General features: G+C 33.9%; 1 pseudogene; it reads left to right on the top strand.

The window, feature by feature from the left end:
- The first annotated feature begins 2,879 nt into the window (after positions 1 to 2,879).
- LOC141516286 (non-histone chromosomal protein HMG-17 pseudogene) lies at positions 2,880 to 3,152 on the top strand (annotated as a pseudogene).
- The last annotated feature ends 11,701 nt before the right edge of the window (positions 3,153 to 14,853 follow it).

Here is a 14,853-nt window from a genome sequence, read left to right as displayed (position 1 = left end):
TTCTATCTTGATTCATATTTTTACAACAAAAACAGAAAACTACACTCACAAAGATCTAGTGACCTTTTCTCATTTTTTCCCCAGTATCTGGTGATAGGTCTTTTTAAATAGATCTTTTAAAATTAGGATTATTGGATATGTAGAATTTGGGTAATGATAGAATTTTGTTTCTCTTCTAAGAGTTGTATAAATCTGCCTTAAATTTCTTTAAGTTTAAATTCATGGCCTTTCTTCTCTTCTCTTTTTTTTTCTTTATTGAGTAGCACAGTACAATGAAAAGATGTCAACTAGGGAACTAAAGAGTTAAATCTCAAACCTATGTTGATTTTAAGAATCTTAATTCTTAAATAATAATATAAATAATGATCATTGTTCCCTTTTTAACCATCTATAAAATGTGGGCTCTACTGCTTAAGAAGATGATGCTACTAGCACTTTCCTAATTGCTTTATAAGTCACTACACTTTTATATAAATGACACTAAAATGTTAGAAAAAATACAATTTTGAAAAAAGTTAAAACATGTGGGTTACTTAACCTGAAAAAGATTGGACTTTAAAAATACATGATTCTTGTACAACAGAAAATAATCGGACATAACAATAACAATAGCAATGATAATAAGTGCTTTTTAATAAGAAATATGGGAAAGAGGTAAAGGAAACTGAGTCTCATAGTATTCAAATAACTCACCCAGGATCACACAATAAATATCAAAGTTGAGTTATAAAGCCAAGGCCTCTGACACCAAGTCCAGCTCCTTTAAGTAGCAAAAGATTCACAAAAGAAAGATTCATCTGCTTCTTACATCAGTTGCCTAGGCCAGGAAAAATAATAGTTTCTAAAAATTGTCTTTGTTACCTTCCCATTTTCCCTCTTAAAATCATTCTCCCTGGGTGGCTAGGTGGTGTAGTGGATAAAGCACCGGCTCTGGAGTTAGGAGTACCTGGGTTCAAATCGGGCCTCAGACATTTAATAATGACCTAGCTGTGTGGCCTTGGGCAAGCCACTTAACCCTGTTTGCCTTGCAAAAAAAAAAAAACACTTTAAAAAAACCACTCTCACAATCTGGAGTCTTCTCCTTTAGGTGTCTATTGCTATTATACTACCATTGACCCAATCAGTCAATAAAGTCAATAAAGGAAGTAAGACCAGGTTTAGCCTGAAACTGACAAATGTAAAATAGAGAGGAAGGTGTATAATGGAGATGCTTAATTGAATAGAGAAAAGGAATAATAGCAGTTACTAAAAGAGTGTAGCAGCAACCAGTTGTCATGGCAACAGAGGTAAACTGATCCTGAGCAAAATGCTAGGGTATTAAACTCAGCTTACATAAATCATAGGAAATAAGATTTTCATATTAATTTTCTTAAGATACCTTTTATTTTTATTTGAAAAAGCAAATATACATATGTACATGTATACAGATTATATATATATATATATGTATGTGTGTACATATATATATATATATATATAATATGTTTATATGATTATATTTACTCCCTGAGGCTCCTTTGACTGAATAGAAACCATTTTCTTCATAATTTAAGGAAAGCAGGTAAGGTTCATCTCGGAATCCTTAAAAAATAACCAGATCTACCTGTAAGCAACTTTCCTTAAACTAAGCCAAAATTGTTCTCTCTGCAACCTCCATCCATTAGTCTTGCTTTGGCATTCTGGAGCTCCACAGACTAAACCTAATTTGTCAATCAGCCAATCAATTAATCAGCAATTATTGTCTCCTACATTCAGGCACTGTGCTGGGGATACAGATTACTTGTTAAATGTGTGTATATATAAAAATATGTATATATACATATGCACTATATTCTAATGAAGGAAATGTGCAATATAAATATAAGTGGAATAAATATAAAGAAAACAAATAATAATAAATAAAATACTCTTGGCATAGTTCATTCTGTTTTTATACAGTTCTAATTGTTAGGAGAGCAGCTAGATGGCACAGGGGAATCAGGAAGATTTATCTTTATGCCTTCAAACTTGGTCTCAGTCATTTCCTATGTGATATTGGACAAGTCACTTTACCATGTTAGACTCAATTCTTCACATATGACATGAGCTAGAGAAGGAAATAGAAAACCATCGAAGTATCTTTACCAAGAAAACCACCAAAAAGGGATCATAATGAGAAGGATATAACTGAAACAACACAATAACAACAATTATTAGACTTTTCCTTATATCGTATTAAAATCCTTCTCTTTGCAACTTAGACTCAGGGCTCCTAATTCTTCCCTTTGGAATCAAACAGACTAAATCTATTCCCTGTTACATTGGACAGTAACACAAATATTTGATTATAGTTGTTTTTTTTCCAAAAAGTCTTTTTTTCTATAGGTTCATCCTCCCTAGTTAGTCCCTACTTGGTATGGCAAGTCTTTCCTCTGAACATCCTCCAGTTTATCAATAATGCACTCATAATTGAATCCTTTACTCCTTATGTAGTCTGTCAAGGGCAAAATAAAAGTGGATTATCTTCTATTCCTTTCTCAATACTAATTCTTCCCCTTTGTCGCTTATTTTAAATCTATCCTGTATATCCTGTGTGTGTGTATGTGTTTGTATTACATATTGCTTGTACATAGTTGCTTACATATTGCTTCATCCATTGAACTTTGAGTTCCTTGATAACCACGTCTGATACGTGCCTTTCTTTGTATCTTCCGGCTTTAATCATTAGTAGGTTACTTAATAAATGTATATTGGCTGATTTTTACTGCAAAGCACTTTAGCTCCATGATCTCAAGTATTCTTCAAAACAAGCCTTGGGAGGAAGAAGCCCGGACCTGCCGCCACCGCCGCTGCAACCAGCGCCCAGACTCCTCTGCTCCCGCCCCTCCAATGCCACCACCATGGCCAAGAGAAAGGCCGAAGGAGATGCTAAGGGAGACAAGACCAAGGTTAAGGTCGAACCACAGAGGAGATCCTCACGATTGTCCGCCAAACCTGCTCCTCCGAAGCCAGAGCCCAAACCCCAAAAGGCACCTGCAAAGAAGGGAGAGAAGTTACCCAAGGGGAAAAAGGGAAAAGCTGATTCCAGTAAGGGTGGGAACAACCCTTCAGAGAATGGAGATGCTAAAACAAACCAGGCACAGAAAACTGAAGGTGCTGGAGATGCCAAGTGAATTGTGTGAATTTTTGATAACTGTGTACTTCTGGTGACTGCACAGTTTGAAATACTATTTTTTATCAAGTTTTATAAAAATGCAGAATTTTGTTTTACTTTTTCAAGCTATGTTGTGTTAGCACACAGAATGCTTTGTTGTTGTTTTGAGGGGATGAGACAGATGTTACAGATAGGATGTCTCAGAAGCTGGGTTGAAATAAGTGGGGTGTTTTTCTCTCCTAGTTTTTGAGAGGACTTCTCTTGAATACCAAGAGGAGGTTCACACATACCCCAGATACATAGATAAGATCACTGATACCTTCAATGGATAACTTCAAAAATTTGTACTTCTTCCCTGTCTTCCATAAGCATCAACTTGACTCCTCTAAACCTAGTAGCCTATCAGGATCTGCCCCTTTTCCTCTCCTTTCCCTACCCCCCCAATTAATTATGTTTGATACAAATCTTTCAGGTAATCTGGACTTGAATTATGGCCCCGAGGAGGCCTCCCCAAAAGACCTGAAGTTCATTTCATATTGGGGATCTTTTCCAACTAAGAAATCTGCAATTTTCATTTCCTCAAAGTCAGGGTAGGCTCCTGAAAAGTTGTTAAACTACATAGGCTCAATGTGAAAGTGTCCACCCTTACTCTAAACTTTCCCTGTTTAAAGTATAAAATAAAGACACTCTTCATTGGGTTTTAACTATAAAGACTTTATGTTTTGGTAGTCCACGGAGGAGGGGAGTTTGAAAGTTGTATACTGTTGACGATCTTAGCCCATGTCCTGACTGAATTACCATGATTGTTTATGAAAAGTATGTTTAATAAAGCTGGATACAGTTTGACTTGAAAAAAAAAAAACAATCCTTCAGGGAAGTCATTGCTATCAGCGTTTATAAATGTAGGCAAGTGACTCCCCTAGGGTTACAAAGTTAGTAAGCATTTAAGGCAGAATTCAAACTTAGATCTTTGATTCCAGGTCTCTAAGCACTATGACCCATCTAAATTTGAAAGGTATATTCATTCTTCTTCTTGGTCCCAGAAGGCAGAAGAAGAAGCATGGGATGAAACTTTCAAAGGTGAAGATTTGACTTGATAAAATGAAACATTTTCATCTAATTCAAATCATCCAAAAGCCTCAGGAAGTTCTCATTTACTGAAAGTCTTAAAGATTAGAAAATCTTTTGTCAAGGATGTTTTAGAGAAAATTCTTCTCACTGAAATTAATAATAATCAATAATGACTCCAGTTAGTATGTATGGAGTTCTTTAAGTTGCAAAGCACTTAACAAATATTAATTCATTTTAATCTTCATGACAAAACTGGGACAACCCTAGGAAGGCTGCTATTCACTATCTTCACTTTACAGATAGAGAACTGAACCTAAAATCTTGCAGAGGTGAGACAGTTGTCTGAGACTGGATTTGAACTCAGATCTTCTCAAAATTCAGTTCTAGCACTCTCTCCACTATACCATAGGCTGCCTGTGTGCACATATATAGATCTCTGAGGATTTTTCCAACTCTTTAATTCTATAATTTTATGCCTGTGTCTAATCTAAGTTCCTCAATGTCTTCAACTACTTCCTGGTAAGGAATAACACTGGTCTCATCTTTGAACCAGAGAACAAAAATGTATTCTCTTTTATGTCCAGATCAGTCTATCAGTCTATTCCTTGACCTTACAAAATTGTGTTAAGATAATAGAATGTTAATGAATGACCTTAGAAGAGCAGCAAATTCAACCCTTTCATCTTACAGATGAAGAAACTGAATTCTGCACAGATAATTTGAATTTCCCAAGATCTGATAGATATTTTAATTACCAAGTCTGGGTTTCAAACATAGGTCTTCTGATTCTAGATCCAATGCAAAGTTTCCCTTTTAAATGTATATAAAACTATATAAAATATTATACATTAAAATTAGTCTTGCCTAAAGTAGGAGGTTGGACTGAGTGACCCCTCAAGTGTTCATTAGCATTCTCTTTGATATTTTTTAATACTCATATTTATATATGTTCAGTGAATGACATTCCAAGTTATGTTGGGTGTTGTTCCAGTTTTTTTTAATCTTTGAATATATTTCCCCTCCTATTTTTGCCACTTCTTTTTTATTCATAAGATAACCACTTTTTATCATTTTTGATTTGATTGTACAGCAGATGCAGATTAAAAACAGCAGCAGTGATTCAGAGACTCCTGAAAACAAGATTCCAAGGTTGTAAAACACACTGCATGTGCTTCGTAAACATTTTCATTTTATAATTGTCTTGATGAAGAACTGAGATGTTTGAGTCACGTTTAAGGTTCAGAGGATTCAGCAAGCTTTAAATTGGTTTTCTCTTTGCTTTTTATACCTTCGACTTACCATCAACTTTTCTTTTTTTCATGTGAAACTTATAATAAAGATTAAACTAATAAAGTAAATACAACAATACATACAAATGATGTCCAAAAAATCAAAGGCCTTATTCATTTTAGGATAATCTGGGCATAAGTCTTCCCATAATTTGTTTTCACTGAAACAAATGTTCCCCTCTCTGGTGAGAGAAAAGAGGCTTATTCCCCCTGTCAAATATTGTGGTTTTAACATCATTACATAGTATTCTGATGATTAAAAAAAATAGTTAAATACACACTAAGGAAGCAACAGTAACATTACACAATCTTGAATCACACCTCATTTCTCAATACTTAATTTTAAAAGCCCAGATTTTGTTTAAAGGAGGGATGCAATGTGTACTGCTGGTAACAAACAGATGAGAGGTGGCACACTGCTTTCCACATTTGCCTAAAGTCAGAAAGTTTGGGTTCTGCTTACAACTCATCCTATGATTAATGTTTTCAAACAGAACCAAAGCATTTCAGTTATTAGTGCCAGAGCTCCTTAATATTAAAAAAGTGGGAGAAGAGTTATCTTGTCACCAATATATGGACATTACAAGGACTCAAGAAATAAGACCCTTAAAGCAATTTCTCCTCTATCCAGGACCCAACCAAGTAGGGAAGTCATTGTGTTCTTCTTGGGTTTGGGTAGAGATAAAATCTTTGACTAGATGGCCCAAGGGAGGGAAGGATACTGTGATGTAAATGATATAAAACTCATTTGAATAAATTTAGCTCTTCCTTGTAATATTCATTCTTTCATAGATTGTTGAGCAATTAAAGTTGATTGGCCTTTAAATATCCCTCTGAACCAGCTACCATAATTGTCCCTAGTCTAAGAGGGAGATGGCTAAAGGACCATCCTTTTCCAAAAAATTGTTACTATTTTTAACTTTTAACTTTATTTATTTATTCATTTGTTTATTTAATTTTTTTATTTATTACGAATTTTACAATTTCCCCCCCAATCTTGCTTGCTTCCCTCCCCCCCCCTCCACAGAAGGCAGCCTGTTAGTCTTTACATTGTTTCCATGGTATACATTGATCTAAGTTGAATGTGATGAGAGAAATCATATCCTTAAGGAAGAAAAATAAAGTATAGGAGATAGCAAAATTATATAACAAGATAACAGCTTTTTTTTTAAAAAAAATTAAAGGTAATAGTCTTTGGTCTTTGTTCAAACTCCACAATTCTTTCTCTGGATACAGATGGTGTTCTCTATCACAGATAGTCCCAAATTGTACCTGATGCACTGATGAAATGAGCAAGTCCATTAAGGTTGATCATCACGCCCATGTTGCCATTAGGGTGTACAGTGTTCTGTTTCTGCTCATATTGCTCAGCATCACTCCATGCAAATCCTTCCAGGCTTCCCTGAATTCCCATACTTCCTGGTTTCTAATAGAACAATAGTGTTCCATGACATACATATGTCGCAGTTTATTAAGCCATTCCCCAATTGATGGACATTCACTCAGCTTCCAATTCTTTGCCACCACAAACAGTGCTGCTATGAATATTTTTGTACAAGTGATATTTTTACCCTTTTTCATGATCTCTTCAGGGTATAGATGCAGTATTGGTATTGCTGGATCAAAGGGAATGCACAAAAAATTTCATTTTTAATAAATTGATTAAATTGCCAAGAAAATTGTCTCTCTAAGCTTTTTAAATGCCACATGGGTGAGAAGAGAGAAAGATCCCTCCTTCATTAAAGAACATTTCTCAAGAGCTGGATCTTCTTCCCTAGCTTTCTTCTCTGCTACCAGATGTCAAACTCCTCAAAACTTTCTTGCCTTAACACATATCTAGTATGTCTTTTTAACATATCCAATATTTAGTAAACCAATGACTAGAAACCTTCCAAAACCATCAAGACTGACTCAAGAACTTCCTCACACACTGTAAAAAGTGAATGTTTAGACAATATAAACATGTTTTTAATTTCATATAAAATATTGATAACCTATCTTTTTTGCATGACCCTTTAATAATTTTTTACCTGAGTCTTGGAGAAATCAATTGCTTGAGGGTGTTCTCACCAATTACTGCCCCTCATCCCCTCTACTGCATAAACATGAAAAAGAAAACACTGCAGAAGCAGAAAAAAAATGGGCTTTTCTTTTAGGGGTCTTTGACTCTACTGCAATATAGCATTTGCATTTAGGAGCAACACAACTGCAAAAGCAGAAATGCTAAGAAGTTATAACTAGCCAAAGGCTAACAGTGTGATGAAGTACAGATCTCTTCTCTCAATCAGACATCAAGAAAAGCTTCAAAATACTTCAAGGACCTGTAAGATAGGTATATTTCTCAAGAATTCTTAAAAAAATTTTAAATAAGAAATAATTGAATGTTAGAACTGGAGGGGGCCTAAAAGATTGTCTAGGTCAATATCCTCATTTTACAGAGAATTAGTTATAGCACAGTAAAAGGAACCAACTTGTCAAGAGGCATTGATATGCTGGTGGCAAAGCCAAGACAGAAATTGTATTCTATCACCTAGTTCAGTGAAATTTTTTAGGTTAGGCTATAGAGAGCAAAACATCAGTTTTTTGAGGGTTTAGCTGAATTTTCATGAGAAAATTATCACTCTGGTGACTCTTAGATTATTCACTTGATATCATTTTTGGTGTCTAGATAGGAGAATTCTTTGTTGTCTTCTTTTCAACTTTCCTGCCTTTTCCCCTCCCCCCCCCCACTTTTGAGGCCATTAACAATTAATTGTAACTAAGGATTCCCAGGTAGTTACAAATTATTTTGATGATTAAACTTTTCTATTTTACTCACCTCCAGATCCAAGATACTAAACCTGAAGATGAAGGTAAAGACAGGTCTAGGAATTTGTTTCTTTCCTTCCCAGGAACTCCTGGAAGGTTGCCCTCTTTGCTACTGTAAAGGTGAATTTTTAAAGGTGGTTCCAGGGCCACAAAATGAGCCAGGGAAATGCAAATACAATCTCTATTTTTCTCTGTTTAAGGTCCCAGAGTGTCATTTATCATTCTCTTTCAAACAAAAGAGTTTTGTCATTCATGTGAAAGAATGTGTTTCTTCCTCATTTAATAATTCTTGAAGGTGCTGATGGAATGTTTGATTCGGTTCAAGCTGGTAATTGATTTCCACTCTTTGGTCAAAGAGATTGTAAAAGATAAACCCCTCAAATATTCACCCAATGTTTTTGCCTCCTGTATTTTTAAATTAAAAAGATATTATGAGCTCTATATTTCCACAGTTCTTAAAGTTGAAAATATCATATTTGGAGGAAGTCTTTTGGACTACATTTCTCAGAAGGGTACCTATACTTCCTATGATACCTTCACTTCTTGGCCATTGGCACTCAGACCACTGAAAACACATGGAATCTATGAACATACTCCTTCATACACACACACACACACACACACACACACACACACACACACATTTATTTCAGAAATATTTAACCCATTTCATGTCAGGAGGTAAACTAAAGTGAATAGACTGGCAAAGAAACTCCTGCTTCTAAATTAATTTTGAATCTTTTCTACATATATGATCCACCCAAAGACTAGGAAAAGAAGTTACAACAAATTCCATTTATCAATCCTTTCCATTTCTTGTGATACATTGAACATAACTGTTTTTCTTTTAAATATATTGAGCCAGAGTCATTTTCATTTTAAAGAGAGTAATCTCTTTCCCCACTAGTTCAAATAGCCACAACTCCTTTCCAAGCATCTTACAGTAGAATGAAAGAAATGGCTTCAACCTTCTCTGTCTCTCTCTCTCTGACACACACACACACACACACACACACACACACAAAGACACACACATAGGGAGAGGGAGAAAGAATCTGTGTGTTTGTGTGTGTGTGTGTGTGTGTGTGTGTGTGTGTGATATGTATGTGAAATGGTGATATCATGAATCCTGGGTTAAAAACTTCTGGTTTAAATTAAAATAAATGTTTTTTTTTTAATCTTAGGAGATAGAAACTGGATCAATGATATTATTAGTGCATAGAACTCTCCCAAAAGGAAATTTCTCTACCAATGTAGGTACAGAATTAAGTGATTTACCCACTCACACAGCCTTTATATGTCACAGGTGGAACTTGAATATATAGTCTTACCGACTGTGAGTTACTTCCCTAATTACTACATTATGCTTTATTTTAGTAAAATACATAAATAAAATTGAAACAAAATTGACCATAAATATTTCCAAGGAATATCTCCTGGACATTTACTGTATTCTGACTTAACAATTTGACTTGAACTCCAAAATCTGGTAAATTTTCATTATACAGGAACAATCTTTTGCTACAAAAAAATAAAACAATTTTCATTTTTTGGTTCTTTCCATTATTAGTGATATATTAAATATAACTGTTTTCCTCTTAAATTTATTATGATTCAGAGCAAATCTTATTTTAAAGAGAGAAAACTCTCTCTCTCTCTCTCTCTCTCTCTCTCCTAGTTCAAATTGCCACCACTCTTTTCCAGTTATTTTGCTGCTCTATGATAGGCTACAACAGAATGAAAAGAGAAGTTTCAACTTCCTCTATCACTTAGTTTCTGTTATAAGGTTGTTATGAAAGGTCTTTATTTAGATCCCAGAATCTAAAAAGTAAACACCCACTATTCCACCATTGTTATCTCCATTGACTTACTATATATTTTTTCTTTATAATTTTAATTCAAGTCCTCATTTTATTTTCTCTCAATTTGATATCTAAGAACATCACCTCTTAGTGACAAACCTCAAAAGTGACATCACAAAGTAAAACAAAAAAGAAAAGTTTATCTGATTCCTAGAATTGAGTAAATCTCTCATATTAGAAGAGCAATTTAGTATTTATAGGTTCTCAAAATACAATTTCCAACATTTCTATTTCTGCTTCCAGGAAGAAAGGATAACAGGATTAGGAGAAGTTGTATTGGGTTTCTGGGCTTCAAAAGTTATGGTTTTAGTTAATGCCAGCAGTTGAAGAGGAGGCTGAGGAAGAGATAATCACTTGGACCTGAGAAGCATGACATTTCCAAATTTGCCTTTTATAATTCTAACTTTACACAATTCAGTAAAATCTGTCAATATTGCATTTGCCCTTTCTGTTATGTAAGAAACTTTATTTTCCAAATTCATGATTAAGATTTCATGGAAGCTGGTTCTATGGCACCTTGGCACTATGAAGTCATAGAAAATGTAGATCCTAGGAGGGACAGCCAGGATGGTTTAGTAGTTGTATATGGAAACATATCTAAATACCCCACCTAATATATCTACCAGTAATTAGAATTAGTGAAAGACTACAAAGCACCATAAATTATTTTGAAATGGATGTCTCTAGAAAGCACCATTAAATGCAAGTATATTAACTAGGATGCTCATTACTCATCTCCATCTTTTCCATTAGCTCAATTTTCAAAATGTTTATAAAATGAAAGGCACTGTGCTGAGTACTAGAGATTAAGGACAAAAAAAATAGTACAGATTCTTCCCTCAAAGAATTTAGAAGTTATCACTGAGAACACAATAAGCGCACAGATCAAAATAACAAGAAAGGGAGGGAAGGGAAGAACAGAAACATCTAAGCAAGTTGTAGAATTTGATTGTGATCAATATAACACTATTGTGCTATAGGAAATGATGAACTCATTGACTTTAGAAAAACAGACTTGCATGAAATAAAAGCGAAATGAGCAGAATCAAAAGAGCATTGTTTATAGTATTAGTAATATTGTTTTAAGAATAACTTTGAGGGGATGTTATTTTGAGTATTACAAATGCCAAAATTAACTATAAAGGACATATGAAGAAAGATACCATTTGCATCAAGAGAAAAATCTGATAAATAGAATTATGCATAGAATAATTTTACATAAATACATGTATTCATATATTTATATATACATGATAATTTTGTTGTATATTTGAAATGAAAAGCAAATTGTGCATGCTAGATTTACAATTTTACCATTTTTATTGGATTATTTTATGGAAATGTTTTTTATTCCATAAATTAAAAATAAAATTTAGGAAAAAATAAATGCTTCTGATGATGCAAAGGAAAAAATTGTAGGGGGAGAAGATAATTTTATCTAGGGTCACCAGGGAAGATTTCATAGACAAGGTGACTGCTTAGCAGAAACTCTGACAGATTTCCAAAGGAAAAGATAAGGTTTCTCTATTTAGATTAAAAAGTCATTTATAAAATGAACAAATCTGCCTTTCTAACTTGGTTATTCTCCCTTCTTACACTCTAAAAGACAAACTGTTCTTGTCAATCCTCATACCATGAATGATCTACCTCCTTCATTCCACCTTCCCTGGTCTACTTTAAGTTTCTTCTTTAAAAATCCTCTTTTACTGGAAACCTTCTCTTTTCCCTTTTCATTCCAGTGTCTTCCTTTTCTTAATTATTTCCTATCTCTAATGGATATAGCTTCTTTTGTATATGTTTGCTTGCTGCCTTTTTTATTAGATTAAAAGCTCTTTAAGGGGAGAGATGTCTGTTGTCTTTTTGTAGCCCGAAATGCTTAGAACAAAGCCCAATACATAAAAGATGCTTAATAAATATTGATTGATGATATTCCATTTGCCATTATTTATTTTATTTTGTACATACTTTGTATCTATTTGTTTATATTTGTGTTGTCTTCCTCAATAGACTGTAAACTCCTTAAAGGCAGAAAATGATTCAATTCTGACTTTGTATCCCCAATACTCAGTATGGTAGCTGGTATATAGTATGCACTTTACAAATGTTTGCTGGTGAATTGGTTCAAAATACCTTGAGAAAATGCATGGAGGCAGAAGTCATAAGAATAAGATTGGGGAACAGTTAATAATCCCATTTGACTGTGATGTAGAATACAAGAAGGCAACTAATGTGGAGTAAGATTGTAGAGACAGATTGAAGTCTTATAGTAGTGTCCTTAAATATTTGCCTAAGGAATTTATATTTTATACACTAGAGAATTTTATTTTTATTGTTTTTATGTTTTTGCAAAGCAATGGGGTTAAGCGGCTTGCCCAAGGCCACACAGCTAGGTAATTATTAAGTGTCTGAGCTCAGATTTGAACTCAGGTACTCCTGACTCCAGGGCTGGTGCTCTATCCACTGCACCACCTAGTCACCCTATTACACTAGAGAGTTTTGAGCATTGGAGTGACATGTTCTAGACCATTCATTAGGAAGATTATATTGGCAGCTTTATTAAGAATATTTATTTATTCATTTAATTATTATTCATTAAGGGTAGATTGCAAAACAAAGAGACCAAAAAAGGGAGGAATATCTGAAATAGCATGATAGCCCTTATGTGCAAGCATAATATGAGGTGTTGTGGTGGTAGAATTGACAAAACTTGTAATATGATATGAGATATGAGTGGGACAAGAAGATCAACTGCAGACAAAATAATCTTCCTAATGAATGGCTATTTTTTAAAATCTATCTCATTTCATCCAAGTTTTATATTTTTCTGATTTTTTCATGTTTATCATTCCTTATGATGCCGCAATATTTTGTTACATGAATAAGCCTTAATATTTCAACTGTTCCACATTTGGGCATATCGTTTCTAGTTTTTGTTCTCTCAGATACCAATATAACATTTTTGTTCATAGTAGTCTTATCTTGTTATTAATAATGCCTATTTCATATTTGGTACCAGTGATGAGATCTCTAGGTCAGTGCATAAAGTTTCATAAGTTATCTTGAATAATGCCAAATTATTTTTCAGATTTGGTCAACTAGTTTATAGTTCCACCAGAAATGAATGTTTGCTTATAATCCAATAGCCACTGAGTTGATGGGTTTCAGAAGATATTTCAGAGTTCTATTAATTGACATTTCTATAATTAATAGCTATTTTGAATATTTTCAGTTTTTTGTTGAGAATACATTTTATTTTGAAAAATTGTTCATATATTTTGACTACTTGGATGCTTGGGAATTACTATTAATCTTTTTTGTAATAATTTCCTATGAATGACATCAGATACTTATCAAAAGATTTATTGCAAGTATTTTCCCATTTCATATCATTTCTTTTAATTCTAGTTAAATTGATTTTGTTCATCAAAAACTTTCTTTAACAGTGGTGGTAAGCCCAAGTTGGATCCAAGTTACAATAACCATTCCCTTTCCTCTTCAGCTGCCACTACTTTGAACAGACCCTGTCTATATGACTATACTGAGGACTGTCTACCTCTTTCCTATGTCTATTCAGGGAACTAAGTAGAAGTAATGCTTATACCCTAAATAAATTCATCTACATCTAGCAGAAGATAAATCTCACATTATGGTCTTCCACAGTGAGGTGCTGAGTGATACAGACTTCCTATTAGACAAAGGGATGAGTTCACAACTTTGCTATTTACCTTGTTTCTGAACTGTCCAGAGCCTCAGGCATTGGCATCTGTTCTGAAGCACTGAATATTATCATCTGTTGTACTGCTACATCCTAAAGACCACTAGTGGTCCTAAAGCTTATATCCCTTATAGAAATTGTCTCTCTTTTATTGAACATGAACTCATTTTGAGAAAGGGCTTTGTCACTTTTCCATTTGCATTCTTAGCAGTTATCACAGTTCATTGTACACATAGAAAATGCCTAAAAATTATTTACTCATTAACTATTAAGATAGTTTTTTCACCAAAATCAATTTGCTATCATTTCTTTTAACAAAATTGCCTTAGTTCAAAATAAATTTCACTGCTAAAAGTCTTTTTTTTAAAATTAGCAACTTAAGGGGGTGACATATCAGAAATATGTCAAAACAAAAGACAACAATAAAATGTATCTTTAAAATGTGTAACAATTAGTAACATAATAATACCTGATATTTCTGTGGATCTGTGATCCTATCAATATGGACACTTTGGTTGTATCCATTGCATCCCATCTTATGAATTTTCTCTTGCCCAAATCAATGTCAGAGATTTCACCAACATGCTGGGGTTCTTCCTCAAGAATTTTTGCCATTGCAAAGATTCCATTGGAGTATGAAAGGTATTTATTAGTCATCTCTTGATTTTGTTACACATTCAACTCTTCCAATGTTCCTTACCATGCTTCTCCTATGCCATTTTTGATAATTACCATAGGATATAAATGAAACAGAATGTGATATAAGGAATCCAGTAAAAAATACTGGAAATTAAAACTTTCTCTCACATTGTGCTGCTGCATATAATCCTATTTTGTCTAAAAGAAACTAAAACATTGCCACAAAGAAATTTCTGGCTTCAATTTTTTTCCCCCTAAGCTTTTGTATGACTGACTCTAAAATCCTATGGCCGCTATACTCTGACTCATGTTATTGATCCCAAAGCTCATCGTACC

Source organism: Macrotis lagotis, chromosome 3 (assembly GCF_037893015.1).
Source record: "Macrotis lagotis isolate mMagLag1 chromosome 3, bilby.v1.9.chrom.fasta, whole genome shotgun sequence".
In the NCBI taxonomy this organism is placed as follows: domain Eukaryota; kingdom Metazoa; phylum Chordata; class Mammalia; order Peramelemorphia; family Peramelidae; genus Macrotis; species Macrotis lagotis.
The sequence above is the reverse complement of the archived record's forward strand: the minus strand, read 5'-3'. Positions and strand labels throughout refer to the sequence as shown.